At 46.2% G+C, this 22,145-nt stretch overlaps 1 long non-coding RNA gene and 1 pseudogene across 1 annotated transcript in view; both read right to left on the bottom strand.

The window, feature by feature from the left end:
* The window catches only part of LOC141582049 (uncharacterized), a 157,712-nt gene that overhangs the window by 49,186 nt on the left and 86,381 nt on the right, over positions 1–22,145 (bottom strand). The window lies entirely within an intron of this gene.
* On the bottom strand, positions 3,585–6,990 carry LOC141582071 (E3 ubiquitin-protein ligase UBR2 pseudogene; annotated as a pseudogene).

Here is a 22,145-nt window from a genome sequence, read left to right as displayed (position 1 = left end):
ATAGGCTGCCAGACAACCCGAACCTGGAAAAGAACTGAAAATTTCCCCATTCAGATTCATTCTTTTTGTTCACTGGTAACTGTAGAAATTTTTAGAAATCAAGTTGAATTCTCGATGTTCACTGCATTCAATAGTATGGATGTCATGAAAATGTTCCCTTATTTATCTGTATGCCTAATCATTAAACTGTAGTATAAAGTAAATACTCAATAATTCACTTGAAATGCTCCTCTCTAGTTACTGCAGAATTGAGTGTGATTATTTAAATGTCACCCAATGAGACAGAGTAGGATGATTGCCAACCACCTGCCCATCTAATACATTCCTCTTGAAAGGCATCAAAATTCATGTGCTTGCAGGTAAGAAGCATGATATAATTATTTCATTTTATCTTAATAAAGTATGCTTCAGTTTACTACTGTGAGCCCAGGAGGAGTGAAGAGAAAGTGGAATGGACTAAAAACTCTGAGAAATAAAGCACAGCTAAGGAGACAGCCAGAGAAGTTGCAGTTCTGAAACTGGCTGCTTTCTTTCACTGAGAGACTTTGTTTCTCAAAGAGATTAGCTTATTTTTCTCACAAAGGTGGAAGGGGACATGTGGAATTTTTTTTTTTTAATATCACACTCTGGTGTATAGGAAGAAAAATTTAACAATACAGTGAGACCCCTGGATCTTTCACACTGATATGAATTAAAACCTAAGGCATGTCTATCCTGACAAAGACCAAACACACAATTATATAAGCCAAGATTCATCATCTTCTCAACATCATCATCCACAGAATGTTTACTGTGTGCCAACAAGTTAAGTGCCTTCGAAGCAACCTCACAAAACCTTTATGAGCCAGGTACTTTTATGAGCCCCTTTTTTTCAAATGAAGAAATTAAAGCCTACAGAAGTTGTAAACAACTGGTCCAAAGTGGCTAAGTTACTAAAGATCTTCTCACTCCAAAGTCCCAGTCTTCCCAAAGAGCAAAGAAGATTAATGTGGCTCTAGAATAAAAATACTCTGTAGTATTTGGATAAGAAAATGAGCATTACGGGAAGGAGAAATCACACAGGATGGAAAGAGAACAAAATGAGTTATGTTTGTGGTATAACCAGGAGACTGACTGAGTCAGTGGAGTATTTGTATTGAGAAATGGTAGGAAGCAAGCTAGAACAGAAGACTGGGGCAAATCAGTCAAATGGATTTAAATTCCAGTCTAAAACCCAGGGCAACTGGAAGCCAGTGCACATTTTTTATCAGCATCCAATACCTGAATAATCCTGTGCTTGTTTTAGGAAATCACACAAGATCATCAGAATTTACAGCTAAAATTAATTTTATTGACAATCTAGTTAAATACCTTTAATTTAGAGATTAGATACTGAGATTTATGTTAAGGATCCCTACTCTTGGCTACTTAAAAGTCAAGATAAGTGAACATTACATTTAGCTGAGAAAAGAAACATCCAGTAACTGCCTTTTGAATATGAACTGTTAACATTGTTTTGTTCCTTGAGAATCTGTGATCTTCTAAAGAAAATATTCCTATTTTTATGGTAGGAACTTTACAAATATAGACACTTAATGAAAAAGTAATATTAGTGGTACCAACAACAGAAAATGGATTTAGGAGAAGTGACATGAATTGGGGGAAGGTCACAGGCCCATTTTAGCCACGTTCCCCAAGACCCCCAGAATGCCCTTCACCCATAACTACTCACTGACATGGTGGCTTTCAGGTGAATGCCATGGAGCTTGCTGGGCAAGGAGCATGGAGAAGACCAATCAGAAAACGTCTCGAGTCACCTGCCTATGTAAAATATCTCCCCTTTCAGCCTCTTTGCATTCTACAATTTCTCAATATTCAGCTACATCAGATCCTCTTCTTGTTTCATTTCATTTTTTTTTTTTAAAGATAGGGTCTCGCTGTATTGTCCAGGATTGCCTGAAATTCTCAGGCTTACCTCAAACTTCCAGAGCTAAAGCCATTCTCCCACCTCAAGCCTCCTGAGTAGCTGGGACTACAGGTTCATAACACTGCATCTGGCTCTTTCTCTTAACTCTGACCACTGACTTCTAGAATTTCCTGCTATGCCACACTATAATGTGAGCTTATATGTATTTATAGAGGCTGCCAAGAAACAGTCCCAGAAGTGCTGTGTTCCAAATCTGAGAGCAGAACTTTGGTTTACTTCATGTATCATTTGGTTTTTAGGCTAGGGAAGCAAATGCATCCTTAAAACCAACTTATGTCCGTCCCACCTCTGGGAAGGCTTCACCAACACAGACTTCTTCAAACACAGAAATTATATTTCTAAAAAAAAATGGGTGGAAAAGCCATGTCTGATAAATTTCAGTTCTCATAACAGGAGTTAAGAAAAAGTAAGCAATGATAATGTCATTGAATATAGGCATTCACATGTGAGACAAACATAGATAACGCAAAAGTTGTGAAGGCTACCCACTTTCAAAATAAAACATTGACGAACCTTAACATTTTTGCTACATTCCTTCTTCTGAACCAGCTTCTTCAGATCTTTAAGAAATATTGCACAGCCGGGCACAGTGGCTCAAGCCTGTAATCCCAGCACTTTGGGAGGCCGAGGCGGGTGGATCACGAGATCAAGAGATCGAGACCATCCTGGTCAACATGGTAAAACCCCGTCTCTACTAAAAATACATAAAATTAGCCGGGCATGGTGGCGCGTACCTGTAATCCCAGCTACTCAGGAGGCTGAGGCAGGAGAATTGCCTGAACCCAGGAGGCGGAGGTTGCGGTGAGCTGAGATCGCGCCATTGCACTCCAGCCTGGGTAACAAGAGCGAAACTCCGTCTCAAAAAAGAAAAGAAAAGAAATATTGCAATAGTATTGAGATCTAAGGAGAAGATAGATCAATAATAACATAGGTCTGAGATCTAGAACACAGATATAAGATGTAAGATCTATGTTCGCCATATTTTATGTTTTGCTTCTTAGAAAGGACTTGAAACAACACTTACTGGTTTTTAAATTATTGTCTTTTGTATGAGAATTTTCTCTTGTTTCACACACATCTTCACCAAAAAAAATAAAGGTTTTGTTACTTTTTGTTTGACATATGTATAAAATTTCTAGGAAAGTACTTATCATAATTTTACTTTTAAGAAAAATGACACTTATTTTTTGTTGTTGTTGAAAGTTTAAATAAAGAATTTATTTCCAAATTAAGCAGAACTTTTTTGTTTGTTTGTTGGTTTTTGAGACAGAGTCTCATTCTGTCTCCCAGGCTGGAGTGCAGTGCCACAGTCTCGGCTCACTGCAACCTCTGCCTCCCGGGTTCAAGGGATTCTCCTGCCTCAGGCTCCTGTGTAGCTGGGATTACAGGCACACACCACCACGCCCAGCTTAATTTTGTATTTTTACTAGAGATGGGGTTTCACCATGTTGATCAGGCTGGTCTCAAACTCCTGACACCTCATGATCCGCCTGCCTTGGCCTCCCAAAGGGCTGGGATTACAGGCATGAACCTCTACACCCAGCCAGAACTTCTTTCTTTCTCAAAAAGCCAACTGGGTTAAAAAAATCCAAGATTGTGTTTTTTGGTGGTACAATAATTATAAATGTTGCCAGTCAATGCCAGCCAGTGTCTGATTGGCTTCCTGTGCACGTCCAATTTCCTCGGTGACACTGTGTTGGTGCCAGAGCTTCTGAATCTTCTTGAATTGCTCGTTGCATAAATGTAAAGGATTTCCCCATCTGAGTCCCTGGTCGGTCTCCCCATAGCCATCAAGGTAAGGAGGATAATAAAAACAGCCTTTGGTTTTGCCAGCTAAAAACAGCCAACTGACATTCCCATACTCTCAGGAAGATGCCCACCCCAGAGCCGCAGGAGTAGGTGTGAGCTGTGCAGGCTCCTACATCCTACCCCTCCAGTTCAGTCTGGCAGCAGTAACTCTGGGAGCACAGCAGTGATCCACACACAAGAAACAGAGTTGGGGCTCTGCTCTTATCACCACCTGATTTGGGGCACGAGAAATTGAATGCTTGATTAATGAGGCTGTTGTAATCCTCTGGAAGGTCTATTAATTTGTTAGATTCTCTTAGATATCTTATAGTATCTCTTTCACCTTCTAGGTATCTTTTAACTTCACTGTTATGACACTAACTTTCAATCAGTGAATTCATTATCTCACTATTTTCTTGAAAAGGGTACTTACATATGACCCAGAAATTTCAATCCTATGTATGTACCCAAAAGAATAAAAATCTATGATCACACAAATATTTGTACATAAATTTACATAGCAGCATTACTAACAATAGTCAAAAGGTGGAAACAATCCACATGTCTACTTGATGAATTTCAAAATGTGGTAGCCATACAAGGGTTATCAGCCATAAAAAAGTAGTTAGAATGGCAATCATTAAAAAATCTGGAGACAACAGATGGTGAGGAGGATGTGGAGAAATAGGAACACTTTTACACTGTGGGAGTGTAAATTAGTTTGATGGGAGCGTAAATTAGTTCAACCATTGTAGAAGACAGTGTGGCAATTCTTCGAGGACCTAGAAATAGAAATTCCACTTGACCCAGCAATCCCATTACTGGGTATATATCCAAAGGATTATAAATTTTTCTACTATAAGGACACATGCACACAAATGTTCATTGCAACACTGTTTACAATAGCAAAGACTTGGAACCAACCCAAATGCCCATCGATGATAGACCGGACAGGGAAAATGTGGCACATATACACCTTGAAATACTATGCAGCATAAAAAACGATGAGTTTGTGTCCTTTGTAGGGACATGGATGAACCTGGAAACCATCATTCTCAGCAAACTGACACAAGAACAGAAAATCAAACACCGCATGTTCTCACTCCCAGGCAGGTGTTGAACAATGAGAACACATGGGCACAGGGAGGGGAGCGTCACACACTGGGGTCTGTTGGGGGAACTAGGGGAGGGACAGCGAGAGGTGGAGAGTTGGGGAGAGAGAACATGGGGAAAAATGCCAGATCCAGGTGATGGGGAGGAAGGCAGCAAATCACACTGCCATGTGTGTACCTATGCAACAATCCTGCATGTTCTTCACATGTACCCCAAAACATAAAATGCAATTTAAAAAAAAAAAAAAAAAGAAGTGATGAAGCATCTACACTTCAGGAAGCAGGAAAACTGAATCTAGAAAAAAAGAATCACGACGATATTGAAAAACATGCTAAACCTAAATTAGTACAGACTATAAAAATAACACTGATGATTAACTGGGTGTCGGTGTATTCAAAACAACAAAGTAAAATATTATCTAGCTTAAAAAATAGAAGAAACCAAGTTAAAGCATTTCAGCATCTTTCTAAACCAGTAACAATAAAGACATAATGAAAACCCATTCAATCCAGCAGCAGACAGACAAAAACCAAAGACAAGATATAATAGATAGAAAACATAAAAAATAAGGTGGCTAAGATAACTTCAAGTTATGTAATAATGTAAATAAGTTAAATTCACTTATTAACAGGCAGAAATTATCAGACTGCTTATAAAAAGAATGCTCTTATTGATAAATGACACACAAAGTTTGAAAATAAAGGATGAAGAAAGCTGTAACAGACACCCCATAAGAATGAAAGGAATCAAGAAGATTTATATAAGTCAAATAAGATACTCCCAGGTCTGGGCGCGGTGGCTCGAGCCTGTAATTCCAGCACTTTGGGAGGCCGAGGCGGGTGGTTCACGAGGTCGAGAGATCGAGACCATCCTGGTCAACATGGTGAAACCCCGACTCTACTAAAAATACAAAAAACTAGCTGGGCGTGGTGGCGCGTGCCTGTAATCCCAGCTACTTAGGAGGCTGAGGCAGGAGAATTGCCTGAGCCCAGGCGGCGGAGGTTGCGGTGAGCCGAGATCGCACCATTGCACTCCAGCCTGGGTAACAAGAGCGAAACTCCGTCTCAAAAAAAAAAAAAAAAAAAAAATCACAGAACTTCTACAAAAAGTAAACATGCACTTGGCCACAAATAAGTCTCAATACATTTCAAAAACTTTGTATCTGATCAATTCTCTAATCATAATGCAATTTAAAATAAGCCAGGCCAGGCGTGGTGGCTCATGCCTGAAATCTAAATCAGAATAATAATACTTTGGGAGGCTGAGGCAGGCAGATCCCTTGAGTCCAGGAGTTAAAGACCAGCCTGGGCAACATGGCAAAACACCCTCTCTACAAAAAATGTAATACAAAAATTAGTCATGTGTGCTAGCAAATGTCTGTAGACCCAGCTACTCAGGAGCCTGGGAGGTGACAATTGCAGTGGGCTGAGATCACACCATTGCACTCCAGTCTGTGCAACACAGTGAAACCCTGCCTCAAAAAAAAAAAAAAAAAAAAGTTAGCCTGGCATGGTGGCATGTGCCTGTAGTCCCAGCTCCTTGGGAGGCTGAGGTGGAAAAACCCCTTGAGCCCAGGAGGTCAAAGCTGCAGTGAGCCGTAATTGCACCACTGCACTTCAGCCTGGGCAGCAGACCAGGACCCTGTCACATACATACTTAGAAAAGTAAAAAGCAGACAACAATAAACAACTCTATGTGCTTGCAAACTAAAAAACACACTTCTAAATAATCACTATGAAAACCACATATATTTAGAACTTAATAACCATAAGAGAAATATACATCAAAAGAAGTCCTGGAATAAACTGGAAAGAAATTTAAAGCTTTAAATATATTTATTAAAAAATAAGAAAACAATAACTGAAGTCAAGAAACTAAAAAATAATAATAATAATCCACCCCAGTTAGATCATCTGTCTTTCTTTTTTTCTATAAAGGTTAATGAAATTTTACAATAGCACAGATTACCAAGAAAATTTATTGGTTCTCTGAAAAGACCAATAAAAGAGATAAATCTCCCAGGAACCTTGATAGAAAAAGACAAAAATAAACAACATTGGAAAGCTACCAAAAGGAGGGGTGTACATGGTTATAGATAGTCAAGATTTCAAACATACAACCATAGAGTCAGTTTATGCTAATATATTTTAAAACACACATGCACACTTTTCTAGAACCAAAAATTATTCTAGAAGTAGAACATCTAAATAGATAAGTAATTATTAAAGAATCTAAATTCATAGACAAAAAGAGTCTCCTTGACAAAAGAACACTAGACTGACACAGTTGCACAATTTTAATTAAAGGGCAAAAAATCTCTAATTTTAAAACGCCTCAAAAAGAAACAAAACAAGAAAACTATTTTGCTTATTTCATCTAGCCAGAATAATACTGATATCAAAAACAGAAAAGACAAAAAATTTAAAAAAGTGTAACACCTATTTCACTTTTGTTCATAGATGCAAAAACCTACATAAAAAATTATGCCAATCAAATCTAGCAGTCTTTTTTTTTTTTTTTTTTTTTTTTTTTTTTTTTTTGAGACGGAGTTTTGCTCTTGTTACCCAGGCTAGAGTGCAATGGCGCGATCTCGGCTCACCGCAACCTCCGCCTCCTGGGTTCAGACAATTCTCCCGCCTCAGCCTCCTGAGTAGCTGGGATTACAGGCACGCGCCACCATGCCCAGCTAATTTTTTGTATTTTTAGTAGAGACGGGGTTTCACCATGTTGACCAGGATGCTCTCGATCTCTCGACCTCGTGATCCACCCGCCTCGGCCTCCCAAAGTGCTGGGATTACAGGCTTGAGCCACCGCGCCCGGCCAAAAATCTAGCAGTCTTTAAAGGAAAACGAGAAAGCTGCCCTTGCAGCTCAGTATGTTAAAGCATTAAAGGAAGGAAAGAGAACATACCACCACCTGAATTAATTGGGGAAAAAAGTTTTGATATATTAAACACTCATTCAAATTAGGAATTAAGGAGAAGATTTTAAACATAAAAAAGAGTCTACCAAAACCCTAGAGCAAACTTCAAATGCAGTAATTATTAAAAGTGGGCTTCTCAAAATCATAAACAAGGTAAGGAAGCTCACCATCACTTTTTTCTATTCCATATCACATGGGAAGTCCTAAACAGAGAAAAAGAGAGAATGCAGGAGAATTATCAGGAGAAACAAATGATCATAATTTGCGTATAACTGTCTTTCATCAAATATACAAGGGACTTCATTGAATGAATAAGAGAGTTCAGCAGGACTAAGATCTGTGTGTGTATGTAAATACAGATGTAGCTCCAACATCTAAAAATCCTACATTTATAACCAATTAGCAAATAAAGTCCACTGATTCCATAGAAACAAAAACTATTCAGCATCTTGAAGCAAATTATATATGCAAGAATTTTATGTAGTAAAACAAAACACTATTAAACGTTAAGTTAAAAACCCTGTAAATGGAGAAGTATCTTATTCATGGAAGATTCAACAGCATAAATAAGTCCGTTATCTGCAAATTAATCTGCAAATCCAATGTAACTGGGATTTATGAGGGGGCTTGCCGGACCAGTTATCATGTAATCTTATTGTTTAATATTGGTATTATAATACAGGAATGAAGCTTGAGAAATCTATCCACTTGAGCAGGCGTCCCCAAACTTTTTACACTGGGGGCCAGTTCACTGTCCCTCAGACCGTTGGAGGGCCGCCACATACTGTGCTCCTTTCACTGACCACCAATGAAAGAGGTGTCCCTTCCTGAAGTGCAGCGGGGAGGGATAAATGGCCTCAGGGGGCCGCATACGGCCCATGGGCTGTAGTTTGGGGACACCTGCACTTGAGTGATTAGCATCTTCCTTAGTCTATCCTCTCAAATAGTGATTTTTCCGCCAACAGGAGCAGAATTGCAAAAGGTTTTGGATTCAGTTTCCTGGGAAGTAGCATTCTAAAGACTAATGCCAAGACAACAGGTGGCAAAATAGATACCATACTGTTATAATCTCATATTCTTGCTTATAGAGATGGCCAGACAATTTACTCTTCTGACACAGAAGTACTCTACAAGATTCAGGTAAAGAGTTACTCCATTCAAGGCTGGGCGCGGTGGCTCAAGCCTGTAATCCCAGCACTTTGGGAGGCCTAGGCGGGTGGATCATGAGGTCAAGAGATCGAGACCATCCTGGTCAACATGGTGAAACCCCGTCTCTACTAAAAATACAAAAAATTAGCTGGGCATGGTGGTGTGTGCCTGTAATCCCAGCTACTCAGGAGGCTGAGGCAGGAGAATTGCCTGAACCCAGGAGGCGGAGGTTGCGGTGAGCCGAGATCGTGCCATTGCACTCCAGCCTGGGTAACAAGGGCGAAACTCCGTCTCAAAAAAAAAAAAAAAAAAAAGTTACTCCATTCATACGCTTCACATGTGCACAACTCAGAGTACAGACAACAGAACAAGTAACAACTGGACACCATGTAATACTGTTTAGCCATCTCGCTTTATAAAACAACTCATTCTAGAATAATAGTCCCTGTATATTTCTTATTTTAAGCAGGACTATATCCCTAACGATGCACCAGAGCCAGGTGCAAAATATACTCTCAAATGACTGACAAACCTAATCCAGGTATTTAATACTATATGTATAATAATATGAAAACCGTTTTGATTCACACACAGCTGATAAGTATATATAGACAACAGATTAAGTTGTTTAAGTACACTTGTGAACTGAGATAATGGGCCCATTTGATCAGACAGAAGAAGATACGATTATCTTCCTACTTGCTGTGGTAAATTGGTGTATGTTTCATCTAAACATAGTACTCTTCAGTTTTAATTCCAAATATGCTTTAATTTTAAATATACATCATATGTAGATCATACAGTAACTCTTGTTTAACCCTCTGATGTAAACTCCCAACGATTTCCAAATTTTAAACTAGTTATTTTATATTAAATTAAAAAGAGGCCGGGCGCAGTGACTCAAGCCTGTAATCCCAGCACTTTGGGAGGCCGAGGCGGGTGGATCACAAGGTCAAAAGATCGAGACCATCCTGGTCAACATGGTGAAACCCAGTCTCTACTAAAAACACAAAAAATTAGCTGGGCATGGTGGTGCGTGCCTGTAATCCCAGCTACTCAGGAGGCTGAGGCAGGAGAATTGCCTGAGCCCAGGAGGCGGAGATTGCGGTGATCCGAGATCGTGCCACTGCACTCCAGCCTGGGTAACAAGAGTGAAACTCCGTCTCAAAAAATAAATAAATAAATAAATAAAATAAATAAATAAAAAGAAAGGGAGCTGTTAAAAGACACTTTTTTATAAGGGTATGCACAATGGCAAATAAAACAGACATGGTCTCTGCCCTTGAAACTTACAGTCCAGTGGAAAAGACAGGGAAAAAAAAGAAATTAACAAATTTATTGTAACAAATTATGCTAATTAGAAAGGAAAATCGCTAAGACGATGAAAAAGACCAACAAGGGAGCCTACTTAGCATGGTCAAGGAAGGCCACTGACAATACAGGCTGAAGGCGTGTGTGAACGGTCTTTTTCCTGAGACAGAAAACCTGAAGGAGTTTTCAGACTAAAAGTCCAGTTAAGCTGAAGAGTTTAGGTGGGGAAATGGGAGTGCGCAGAAGATCAAGTGAAAAGGGGACAGGAGGAGCTTTTAAAGTGCAACAGGAAATCACTGCAGAGTTTTAAGCAGAGGAATTACACGATCAACTTAAAAGATTACATTGGCTGCTGTGTGAAAACTTTGGGATGATGAGTGGAATGGGCCAAGAATGAAACTTTGTCAAGATACTTGTAATTACACTGAGACCAGATCAGGAAAATTTGAAGGAGAAAGGTAATTCCGACTGCACTGGGAGGCATGCTTTCAATTTAGAAACCAATGTAAAGGAAAATGTACACAAGGTAAACTCTATAAACTTGCTACTAAGCGAAATAGCCTAAACTAGAAACTGAACTATTCGTGCCAATTCCTGCTGCTCAAATAACTTCCAAAATCCTACTGCTGTTTACTTGGGCTAAATTTTCGCCCAGTTCAAATATCTTCGAAGACGCGGGCTAACTACTCAGGTGGAAGAGAAAGAATCAACGGGGAGTGAACGAGCTGACAAGGAGGGGATGCGCCTGAAGATGCAGCCAGCCTTCAGAAAAAGGACTTCTAAGCAGCCTCACTTAGAAGAAAGAAGGAAGGAGGGCTCGGCTGCTGGATTTCGGACTTACTTTCTTCCTCCAAAGCGAGGAGGGCGGGTCGCTGAACCGGCGGCAGGCGCGGGGTCCCTGGAACGCTGCTTCTCTGCAGGAGGCAGAGCGTTTGGGACCCGAAGATGAAGGAGGTTGGGCATCCCGATGGCCGGAGCCCAGACGCTCCCCAGGTGCCGGGAGTTGAACTGACTGAGCCCGACCTCGCCCTGCCAGCCTCAGCACGTGGTCACCGCGGCAACCAGGCACCTTCCCAGGAGGGCTTCCTGGCCTTGGGCCTTCCCACTCCCAGGGTCTGTGCGGAGCCGTGCGAGGCCTTTGCAGCGGGCCCCACCTTAGCTCGCTCCACTCAGCACTGCCCCGGTAATTAAGTGCAAATTATCAGCCTGAGGCGGGGGCGGGGGGGAATGTAGGAGTTTCAACCAAAAAAGGCAGGTTCATTGCCGCTGCTCCGCAGAAAGCCAGCTGGGGAGGAAGACCCTCCCTGTTTTGCTTTACAAACCCTTAGTGGCTAATCTGACACTCACTCCATTAGCTTAAAGTGAACTCTTCAGTGGAATTCTGAAGTTCTGATTTCTAACTTTTGTTTACAGCATGCACGGCGAAGATCTCAGGCTCTCAAGTTATTCAACCTAAATTCTTACACTGGCACTGCCACTTAGTAGTTACTTATGTGGCCTTGGGCAAAACACTCTGCATCTTGGCCACTTCATCTGTCAAATGGGAATGAGAATAGTGCCCACTTTACAGTTATTGTGAGAAGCAAATGAATTTGTGCTTACGATCATGCCTGAAACACGTAAGCAGTTAATAATTCCAATTGTTTTGGAATAAAATGGACGTCCAGAAATAAACCTTCATGTGTGTATGGTCAACTGATCTTTAGTAGGGGTGCAAGACCATTCAATGGGAAAAGAATCATCTTCAACAGAGGGGAGACAACTGGATATCCTAGTGCAAAAGAACGCAGCTACATCCTTACCTCACATCACATACAAAATTAAAATGGCTCAAAGACCTAAACTTAGGAGCTAAAACTCTAAAGCTCTTCAAAGAAACTGTTGGTGAGGCCGGGCGCGGTGGCTCAAGCCTGTAATCCCAACACTTTGGGAGGCCGAGGTGGGTGGATCATGAGGTCAAGAGATCGAGACCATCCTGGTCAACGTGGTGAAACCCCATCTCTACTAAAAATACAAAGCATTAGCTCGGTATGGTGGCGCGTGCCCAGAAGTTCCAGACCAGTCAAGGTAACAGAGCGAGACCACATCTCTATAAAAAAAAGAAAGAAAGAAAGAAATAGATAATAAAAATTAGCTGGGTCTAGTGGTACATGCTTATAGTCCCAACTACTCAGGAGACTGAGATAGGAGGATCACTTGAGTCTGGGAGATCAAGGCTGCAGAAAGCCATGGTCACACCACTGCACACAAGCCTAGGTGAGACTGAGACCTTTTCTCAAAATAAATAAATAACATAAAAAAGACAACCCATGTTAAAAAACGGGCAAAGAGGTCAGGCGCGGTGGCTCACGCCTGTAATCCCAGCACTTTGGGAGGCTGAGGCGGGTGGATCACAAAGTCAAGAGATCGCGACCATCCAGGTCAACATGGTGAAACCCCGACTCTACTAAAAATACAAAAAATCAGCTGGGCATGGTGGCGTGTGCCTGTAATCCCAGCTACTCAGGAGGCTGAGGCAGGAGAATTGCCTGAACCCAGGAGGCAGAGGTTGCTGTGAGCCGAGATCGCGCCACTGTACTCCATCCTGGGTAACAAGAGCGAAACTCCGTCTCACAAAAAAAAAAAAAAAAAAAAAAAAAAAAAAGGCAAAGAATCTTAAATAGGAATTTATCCAAAGAACATATAGAAATAGCCAAAAAGAAAATGAAAAGATGCTCAATATTGTTAGTCTTCAAGGAAATGAAAATTAAAACCAAAATTAAATCCCACTTGACACCCACTAAAATGGCCATCCAAAAGGATGGACAGCCAGGTGCAGTGGCACACCTGTAATCCCAGCACTTTGAGAGGCAAAGGCAGGTGGATCACTTGAGGTCAGGGGTTTAAGACCAGGCTGACCAATGTAGCGAAACCCAGTCTCTACTAAAAATATGAAAAACTAGCTGGGCATGGTGGCACATGCCTGTAATCCCGGCTACTCAGGAGCCTGAGGCAGGAGAATCACTTGAACCCAGAAGGTAGAGGTTGCAGTGAGCAGAGATCACACCACTGCACTCCAGCCTGGTGACAGAGGGAGACCATCCCAAATAAATACATATATAAATAAAAAGATGGACAATAACAAGTGTAGAGAAGGATGCAGAGAAACTCAAACCCTCATAAACTGTTAGTAGGAATATGAAAATTGCACAGCCCCTGTGAAAAATGGTCTAGCCATTCTTCAATAGTTTATACAGTTACAACATAATCCAGCAACCACCACTAAGTATACATGCAAGCAAAATAAAAACATAATGCACACAAAAAGTATACATACAAATGTTTATAGCAGGATTATTCATAATAGCCAAAATATAAAACAAACCCATAATGGTCATAAACTGATTAGTGGTTGAATAAAAACTGGTAACAGTAAGCTACCCCTTACTGTTAATTGTGATGAAATACCAGCTGAGGCACATGCCTTGGGAGCTAAGTGGCTTCTGCACTTGACCAGTATAAAGACGGGTGTGGGAAGAGTTCTTTTGGATGCACTTGAGCAGGGGCCTCTAATCCCTGGGTCACAGGCCCGTACTTGGCCACACAGCAGGAAGTGAGCACCAGGTGGGAGAGCAAATCTTCATCTGTATTTACAGCTACTCCCCTCATCACTGCCTGATATCCGCCTCCCACCAGGTCAGTTGCAGCATTAGATGCTCATAGGAACACAAACCCTATTGTGTAACAGTGCATGCAAGGAATCTACATTAGTCTGTCCTTAGGAGAATCTAATGCCTGATAATCTGTCACTGTCTTCCATCACCCCCAGACTGGACGGTCTAGTTGCAGGAAAACAAGCTCAGGACTCCCGCTGATTCCACTTCATGGTGAGTTATATAATTATTTCATTACATGCTACAATGTAATAATAACAAAGTGCATAATGAATTTAATGTGCATGAAATATCCCAGAACTGATCCCCTGCCCCAAGTCTGTGGAAAAATTGTCTTCTACAAAATTGGTCCCTGGTGCAAAAAATATTGGGGACCACTGCACTTGAGCACTTACAGAGAGAAATACAAAAAACTCAAGTCCTTACGTCTCAGCATAAGTCATGGTCTAAGATCCGGAGAGCTTCCATGATAGCCCAAACACAATTCCTTATTTCTTGTATCGACAGGGCTGATATTATTGAAAATGAAACACAGGCCGGGCGCGGTGGCTCAAGCCTGTCATCCCAGCACTTTGGGAGGCTGAGGCGGGTGGATCACAAGGTCAAGAGATCGAGACCACCCTGGTCAACATGGTGAAACCCCGCCTCTACTAAAGATACAAAAAAATTAGCTGGGCATGGTGGCACGTGCCTGTAATCCCAGCTACTCAGGAGGCTGAGGCAGGAGAATTGCCTGAACCCAGGAGGTGGAGGTTGCGGTGAGCCGAGACCACGCCATTGCACTCCAGCCTGGGTAACAAGAGCGAAACTCCGTCTCAAAAAAAAAAAAAAAAAAAAAAAAGAAAGAAAGAAAGAAAAGAAAATGAAACACAAACTTAAATGTGTGGGTTGCTGAATTATAACAGTTGGATTCACTGTGCCACCAAGGTTCTCATGAGAACATTAGGGTACTATAGGTAAGAACGGGATTTTTTTTTTTTTTTTTTTTTTTTTTTTTAAGGCAGTCTCCCTCTGTTGCCCAGGCTGGAGCACAGTGGTGTGATCTTGGCTCACTTGCAGTCTCAACCTCCCAGGCTCAAGCCATCCTCCCACCTCAGCCTCTGGGGTAGCTGGGACCACAAGTACGAGCCACCACACCCAGATAATATTTTGTGTTTTTGGAGAGATGTGGTTTCACCACATTGCTTCGGCTAGTCTCACACTTCTGGGCTCAAACCATCTGCCCACCTTGGACTTCTAAAGTTTTGAGATTACACGCAGAAGCCACCATTCCTGGCCCTATTTTCTTTTACACTGATTTATTGTGAGGACCCCCAACTGTCTTCCTGACTTCTAGGCTTGCTCACTTCAACCTGTTCAATGAAGCCAGAGGAATTTTTCTAAAAGGCAAATTTGGGTCGAAATGGTCCTTGACTAAAACCTGTTGGTGACTGCTTAATGTCTTTAAGATAGAGTCCAAATGAATTTGGCCGTGGGGCCTGGTAAGAGCTGGCCTTGGCTCACTTTCTGAGTTTTATTCTGTGCTACCCTCCCCATATCCCTACCCTCCAGTCACATGAAATGTCAGTTTTCTTGGGGGACTTTACTGGTCTTTCAGGAAACACTCCCCTACCCTCATCATCACTCTTTCATTCTCATCTTTGTTCCTCTTTAGCCTCAGCTGAGATGTCTGACCTCACTCTCTATGATACAACAAGAAGCCTCTTGGGAGTGTTTCCACCCCACTGTGTACTTCTGTCATTGTGCTCATCACAGTATGGTAAGTATTGGCGTATGATTCCTATATTGATCCATTTTGCATTGCTATAAGAAAACACATCAGGCTGGGTAGCTTATAAAGAAAAAAGGTTGGCCAGGCATGGTGGCTTACACCTGTAATCCCAGAATTTTGGAAGGCCAAGGTGGGCAGATCATGAGGTCAAGAGATTGAGACCATTCTGGACAACATGGTCAAACCCTGTTTCTACTAAAAATACAAAAATTACCTGGGCTTGATGGTGCACACCTGTAACCCCAGCTACTTGGGAGGCTGAGGCAGGAGAAATGCTTGAACCCAGCAGTCAGAGGTTGCAGTGAGCCAACGTTGCAAGGCACTCCAGACTCAGCGATAGAGTGAGACTCTGTCTTAATAATAATAATAATAAACTTAGCTGGGTATGGTGGCACATGACTGTAATCTCAACTACTTGGGAGGCTGAGGTGGGAAGATCACTTGAGCCCAAATGATAGAAGCTGCAATGATTCGTAATTCACTGTACTCCAAAGTCTGTGTGACAGAGGTGGACTCTGTCTCAAAACAAGGAGAAAAAATGAAAAAAAAAATATTTTTTGGGTTAAAAAAATAAAGGGTAACAAGAAGACTCAACAAGCAAAGGTGTCTGTCCCCACTAGAGTGTGGGGACTTGCGCAGGAGTGTCTGGACTTGAAGAACAGGTTGGTGGAGACCAGATCGTTCATCCCACGCAGTTTGCTCTGTAGCATGTACGTCAGATATCCCACATTGGCTGCTAGTGACTGAACTGGGCTTCCCGTTTCTGTGTTTGGTTTGCCCATCACAGTATTGAAAAATCTTTGAAGTGAATACCTTGCAGTTTGCTACAGTCCCCCCCTGGTGTCCCACATTATTTCAGCCTCCTTTCCTCATGCAGATTTTTTGACCCACTGGGACCTGTGTTTGCTATGGGGGAACGCAGGAGGGCAACAGAAAGTACAAAACCTCCAGCCCCCGGTCTTTCCAGGTAATCCCCCATTCAACCCCAAGCTAGGCCTGACCCAGGTTAGCTTCCATGCTGGGGCACCCTCAGGCTGCTATGGCGTCTGAAAGCTGCTGCATCAGACTTCCACAGGAGGCCCCTGTGAAAATGGGGGAGCAGGGGAATCAGAAACGGATGGCCAAAAAATAAGGGGGCTGATGGAAAGCATTGCAACATACGGCAGAAAGCAGGAAAAGAGTAGGAAGCCAAAATACTACAGCCTCCGGTCTCCCCATGCAGTCCCCAATCCAAGTCTTTTTTTTTTTTTTTTTTTTTTTTTTTTTTTTGAGACGGAGTTTCGCTCTTGTTACCCCAGGCTGGAGTGCAATGGCGCGATCTCGGCTCACCGCAACCTCCGCCTCCTCGGTTCAGGCAATTCTCCTGCCTCAGCCTCCTGAGTAGCTGGGATTACAGGCACACGCCACCATGCCCAGCTAATTTTTTTGTATTTTTAGTAGAGACGGGGTTTCACCGTGTTGACCGGGATGGTCTCGATATCTTGACCTCGTGATCCACCCACCTCGGCCTCCCAAAGTGCTGGGATTACAGGCTGAGCCACCGCGCCCAGCCAATCCAAGTCTTAGAATTGACCGTGCTTAGCTTCCAGGAAGGGGCACATTCAGGCTGCTATGGCACTCAAAGGCTGCCAGGATGGCCCACCACAGGGAGGTATCTGGTACGAGCCAGGCATGGGGGAAAGGGATAGCTAGGGAGTCGGGGAGGTTTGGAAGCAGTGTGACAAGCGCGGGAAAGCAGGAAGGGAGCGCGACCCCAAAGCCTCCAGCCCTGGGTCTCTCAAGGCTGTCCCCCATCAAGCTCCAGCCAGGCCCATCCCTACTTTGCTTCTGGGCTGGGATGCCCTGAGGCTGCTATGGCACCAGGGGCTGCTGGCACGAATCCCACAGGGAGGTCACGTGCAGGCTGGTACAAAAGAGGGGACCAGAGAGTGGGGAGGAGGTTGGGAAGCGCTGTGACAAGCAGAAGAACACAGAAAAAGAGAGGGAAGCCAAAGTTTCCAGCCTTCTTTTCCCCGAGGTGGTCTTTCATCCAAGCCTCAGCCAGGTCCAGACCTGTTTAGCCTTAGGAATGGGTGGCCCTCAGGCTGCTATGCCACTTGGGAGCTGCCACAAGAGATCCCTAAGAAAAGGTCAGGGGCTGCGGAGTGGCAGAGGTGGGCAGGCAATGGGGGACCTGAGAGTCAAAGGCCGGTTAAAACCGTTGGAACAAGTGGAAGAAAGCAGGAAAGGATTGGGAAGCCAAAAGCCTATCGCCTCTGGTTTCCCCACGTGGTCTCCCATCCCGGCCCCAGCCAGGCTCAACCCTGCTTAGCTTCCAGGTTGGGGCCGCTCAGGATGTGATGGTGCTCAGTGACTTCGGAAACAGCCCCCTTCAGGGGGGTCCTGGACCAAGGCAAGGCTGAGGCTGGCCAGAGAGTCAAGGTGTTGCTGGGATGCCTTGCGACAAGAGGGTGAATGTGGGAATGGAGCAAGAAGCCAAAAGCCTCCCATCCCCTGTACTCTCAGAGGGTCCTCAATCCAAGCTCCAGCCAGGCTGGATCCTGCTTAGCTCATGGACTGGGGCACCCTCAAGCTGCTACTGTTACAGAAAGGTCCCAGGCTGAGACAGGCTTGCAGGCTGTCAGCAAAGATGGGGTCAGAGTCGGGGTGGTTGGGAAGTGTTGCAACAAGCGAGGGAAAGCGAAAAGTGAAAGGGAAGGAAAAAGCCTCCCGCCCCCAGGCTCCCCAGACAGCTCTCTATCCAAGCCCCAACCAGACTCGACCTTGCTTAGCTTCCATGCTGAGGCCCCCTCAGGGTGCTATGGCATCCAAGGGCTGCCAGGCGAACCCCTACAGGAACATCCCAGGCTGCCGTGGGAGCACAGGCCAGTGGAAACGGGGCCAGTGAGTCAGGGGGCCATTGTAAAGTGTTGGGGAAAGTGGCGCAAAGCAGAAGAAAGAGGATGCCAAAATCCTCCAGCGCCTGTTTTCCCAGACCATCCCCCATCTAAGCCCCAGCCAGGCCAGACCCTGCTTAGCTTCCAGGCTTGAGGGCCCTCCGGCTGCTAGCGTGACGGAGGACTGCCTGGACAGACATTCGTGGTAAGGTCCTGGGTCGCAGGAGCATGGGTGAAGGCAGGCCAGAAAGGGGAGGGGCACAGTCAGCGGATGGTCAGGAAGCATCATGACCAGCAGGGAAAGGTGGGAAAGAAGCAGGAAGCCAAAAGTTTTCAGTCCCCAGTCTTCCTGCAGTCCTCCATCCGAGCCCCAGCCAGACACAACCCTCCTCAGCGTTTTGGCCTGGGAGTCCTCAGATTGCCATGGGCCCATGGGCTGCTGGAATTGACCCACATGGGAAATTTTCAGGCTGTGGCAGGGCGGCGGGAAATGTAGCCAGAGTCAGGTCTCAGTTAGAAAGCACTGTAAGAAGCAGCAGAGAGCAAGAAGGTAACAGAATTCCATGAGCCTCCAGCTCCCGGTCTCCCCAGGCGATTTGCCATCCATGTCTCCGCCAGGCCAAACACCGCTTGGCTTCCGGACTGGGGCGCCCTCAGGCTGCTATGGTGCCAGGGTGCTGCCGGGACAGATATCCACGGGGAGGTCCCTGTCCATGGTGGTGAAGCATTCAGGCTAGAAATGGGGGACAGAAACTCAGCGGGGGTTGGAAAGCATTGACAAGTGGGGGAAAGCAGGAAGACAAAACCCTCCAGCCCCCCACCTTCCCAAGTGGTCTTTCATTCAAGAACCTGCCAGGCTTGACCCTGCTTAGCTTGGGAGCAGGGGTGCCTTAGGCTTCTATGGTGCCCGGGAGCTGCTGGGCAGACCCCCATAAAAAGGCCCCAAGCTGTGGTTGGGGTGCAGGTGGGCAAGTGTGCGACAGAAAGTCAGTAGGCAGTTAGGAAGCATCGTGTCAAGCAGTGAAAAGTGGGAAGGAAGCAGGAAGCCGGAAGCTTGCAGCCCCCAGTTTCCCCAGGTGGTCTACCATCCCAGCCCCAGTCAGATCTGACCCTGCTTACCTTCCAGCCAGAGGTGCCCTCAGGCTGCTACAACACCCAAGGGCTGCCAGGCAGACCCCAAAAAGAACAGCAGAACCTGGGCTGCTGTTGGGGCGCAAGTTGGCAGAAAAGTGGGCCAGAGAGTCAGGGGGCAGTTGGAAAGCGTTGCAATAAGCGGTGGAAAGCGGAAAGGGAGCGAGAAGACAAAAGCCTCAAGCACCCCGTCTCCCCAGACGGACCTCATACAAGCCCCAGGAAGGCCCAGCTCTGCTTACTTTCAAAACTGAGGCACCCTCAGGCTGCTACGGCCCCAAGGGCTGCTGGGGTGGCTCCACAAGAGTGGTTCCCCCACAGCCATAGAGGCAAAAAAGGATCAGCCAGAGTCAGGGGCTGTTGGGAAGCGTTGCTACAACTGGGGAAAAGCGCGAATGGAGCGGAAAGCCAGGAGCCTTCATCCCCTACTCTCCGCACGTGGTCTGCCATCCAAGCCCCTGCCAGGCCTGATCCTGCTTAATTTCCAGCTAGGATACTATCAGGCTGCTATGGCCACCCTTGGCTGCCAAAACGGAATTCCAAGTGGAGGCCCTGGATCCCGGCAAAGGAGCAGTCAGATAATAAAGGAAAACCGCGCTTTCCCCAAACCAAACACCGCATGTGCTCACTCCTAGCTGGGTGTTGAACAATGAGAACACATGGACTCAGGGAGAGGAGCATCACAACTGGGGGCAGTTGTGGGGTGGGGGTAGGGGAGGGACAGTGGGGGATGGGGAGGGTGGGGAGGGATAACATGGGGAGAAATGCTGGATATAGCATACACCTAAAGTAAAATTAAAAAAAAAAAAAAAAAAAAAAAAGGAGGGGGAAACCAGAGAGTCAGGGGCACCAGGGAAGCGATTCCAAAAGCAAGGAGAAACGGTGAGGAAGGAGAAAGCCAAACACCTCCAGCCGCTGGACTTTCCAGGTGGTCCTCATTTTAAGCTTTATCCAAACCCGACATTGCTTTGCTCATCAGGCTGCTATGATGACTTCGGGCTTCTGGGTTCGACCCCCAGCAGGAGGTCCAAGGTGGCAGGTGTGCAGGACCAAGGGGTTCCAAAGAGTCAGGGGGTGGCTGAAAAGCACTGTAACCAGTGGGGGAAAGCAGGAAGGGAGCCAAAAGCCAAAAGCCACCAGCCAGGGACTCTCCAGGCGGTCCCCCATCCAAGCCCTAGCCGGGCCCCACTCTGCTTAGCTCCCGAACTGGGGCGCCAGAGGTCGGCGGAGACGGACCCCTCCAGGGAGGTCCCTGGCCGCGGCAGGAGCGGGAAAGCGGAGCAGACTCGGATGGTGTTGAAAACTGTTTTGACAGCGGGAACGCGGCGGAAAGCCGAAACCCTCCGGTCCCCAGTCCCTCCGCGCAGCCCCCTTTCAGGCTGCAGCCAGGCCCGACCGGGCTCAGCCTCCTACGGGCGCGGGCCCGAGAGCTGCTCTGGCGGCCAAGGGCGCCGAGACAAACCCGGCGGGGGCGAAAGAGAGGACAGAGAGTCGGGGTGACCGGGAAGAGTCGGGGTGACTGGGAAGTGCTGGGCCGGGTGCGGGGCAGCTTGAAGGACACGGAAAGACGAAGCGCCCGGCCCCAGACGCTCCAGGCTCGACCCCACGCAGCGCCCGGCTCTGCCCGCCCGTGTTCTCGCTGCAGCCCGGGGTCTTTTTGTGGGAGTTTCTTCTGGAAGGTTCCGTGGGCCGCAGCAGTCCGCGGGCGCCCGGGCCGGCCAGAAGCCACAGTGATGGGGGCCCGGAGGCTCTTGGCTTCCCGCTGTTTTCCTGTTTTCTCCCACGTGTCCCAACACTTCGTAACCACCGCGCTCTCTGGACCCCGTATCCCGCCTACCTGCACCTCCAACGTGGAGGAGGAGGTCTCCGCGGGTCCGTTTGGCGGACCCGGGTCAGCACAGCAGCCTGAGGGCGCCCAGCACTGACGCCCAGACGGCGAGAGCGTGGCCGGGGCTTAGCCGCGGGGCCGCGCGGGGGCTGCAGGCTCACGGCCTCCTGCCCGCGTCCCGCCCGCCCCGACTCTCTTCAGCCCCTTCCCTGCCCGCCTGCGCCCCCGCCCTGGCAGCCCCCGGTCACCGCCGCAGCCTGAGGCCTTCCCAGCCTGGAAGCTAAGCAGGGTCGCGCCTGGCTGTGCTTGGATGGGGAACTGCCTGGGAAGGCCAGCCCTGGCGGCTCCTGGCTTCCTGCCCTTTTCCCTTTTTCCCGTGGTCGCACGGTTCTCACCACCCCGACTCTCAGACTGCTGTGGTGCTCGTGGGCTGCCTAGACGGAGCCCCAAAGGGAGGCTCCATGGCGGGCCGAATCCGGGCGGGAAACTGAAGGCCAGAATGTAAGGGGGCGGTTGGGAAGCCCTTCGGCAAGCGGGGAGAGTGGAAACAGAGCCGGAAGCCAAAAGCGTCCCGCGCCCGTTCTCTCCAGGGGGTCCTTGACGCAAGGTGCAGCAAGGCCTGACCCTGCTTAGCTTC

The sequence above is a fragment of the Saimiri boliviensis genome, chromosome 18, assembly GCF_048565385.1.
Source record: "Saimiri boliviensis isolate mSaiBol1 chromosome 18, mSaiBol1.pri, whole genome shotgun sequence".
In the NCBI taxonomy this organism is placed as follows: Eukaryota; Metazoa; Chordata; class Mammalia; order Primates; family Cebidae; genus Saimiri; species Saimiri boliviensis.
This window is presented reverse-complemented; position numbering and strand designations above follow the sequence as displayed.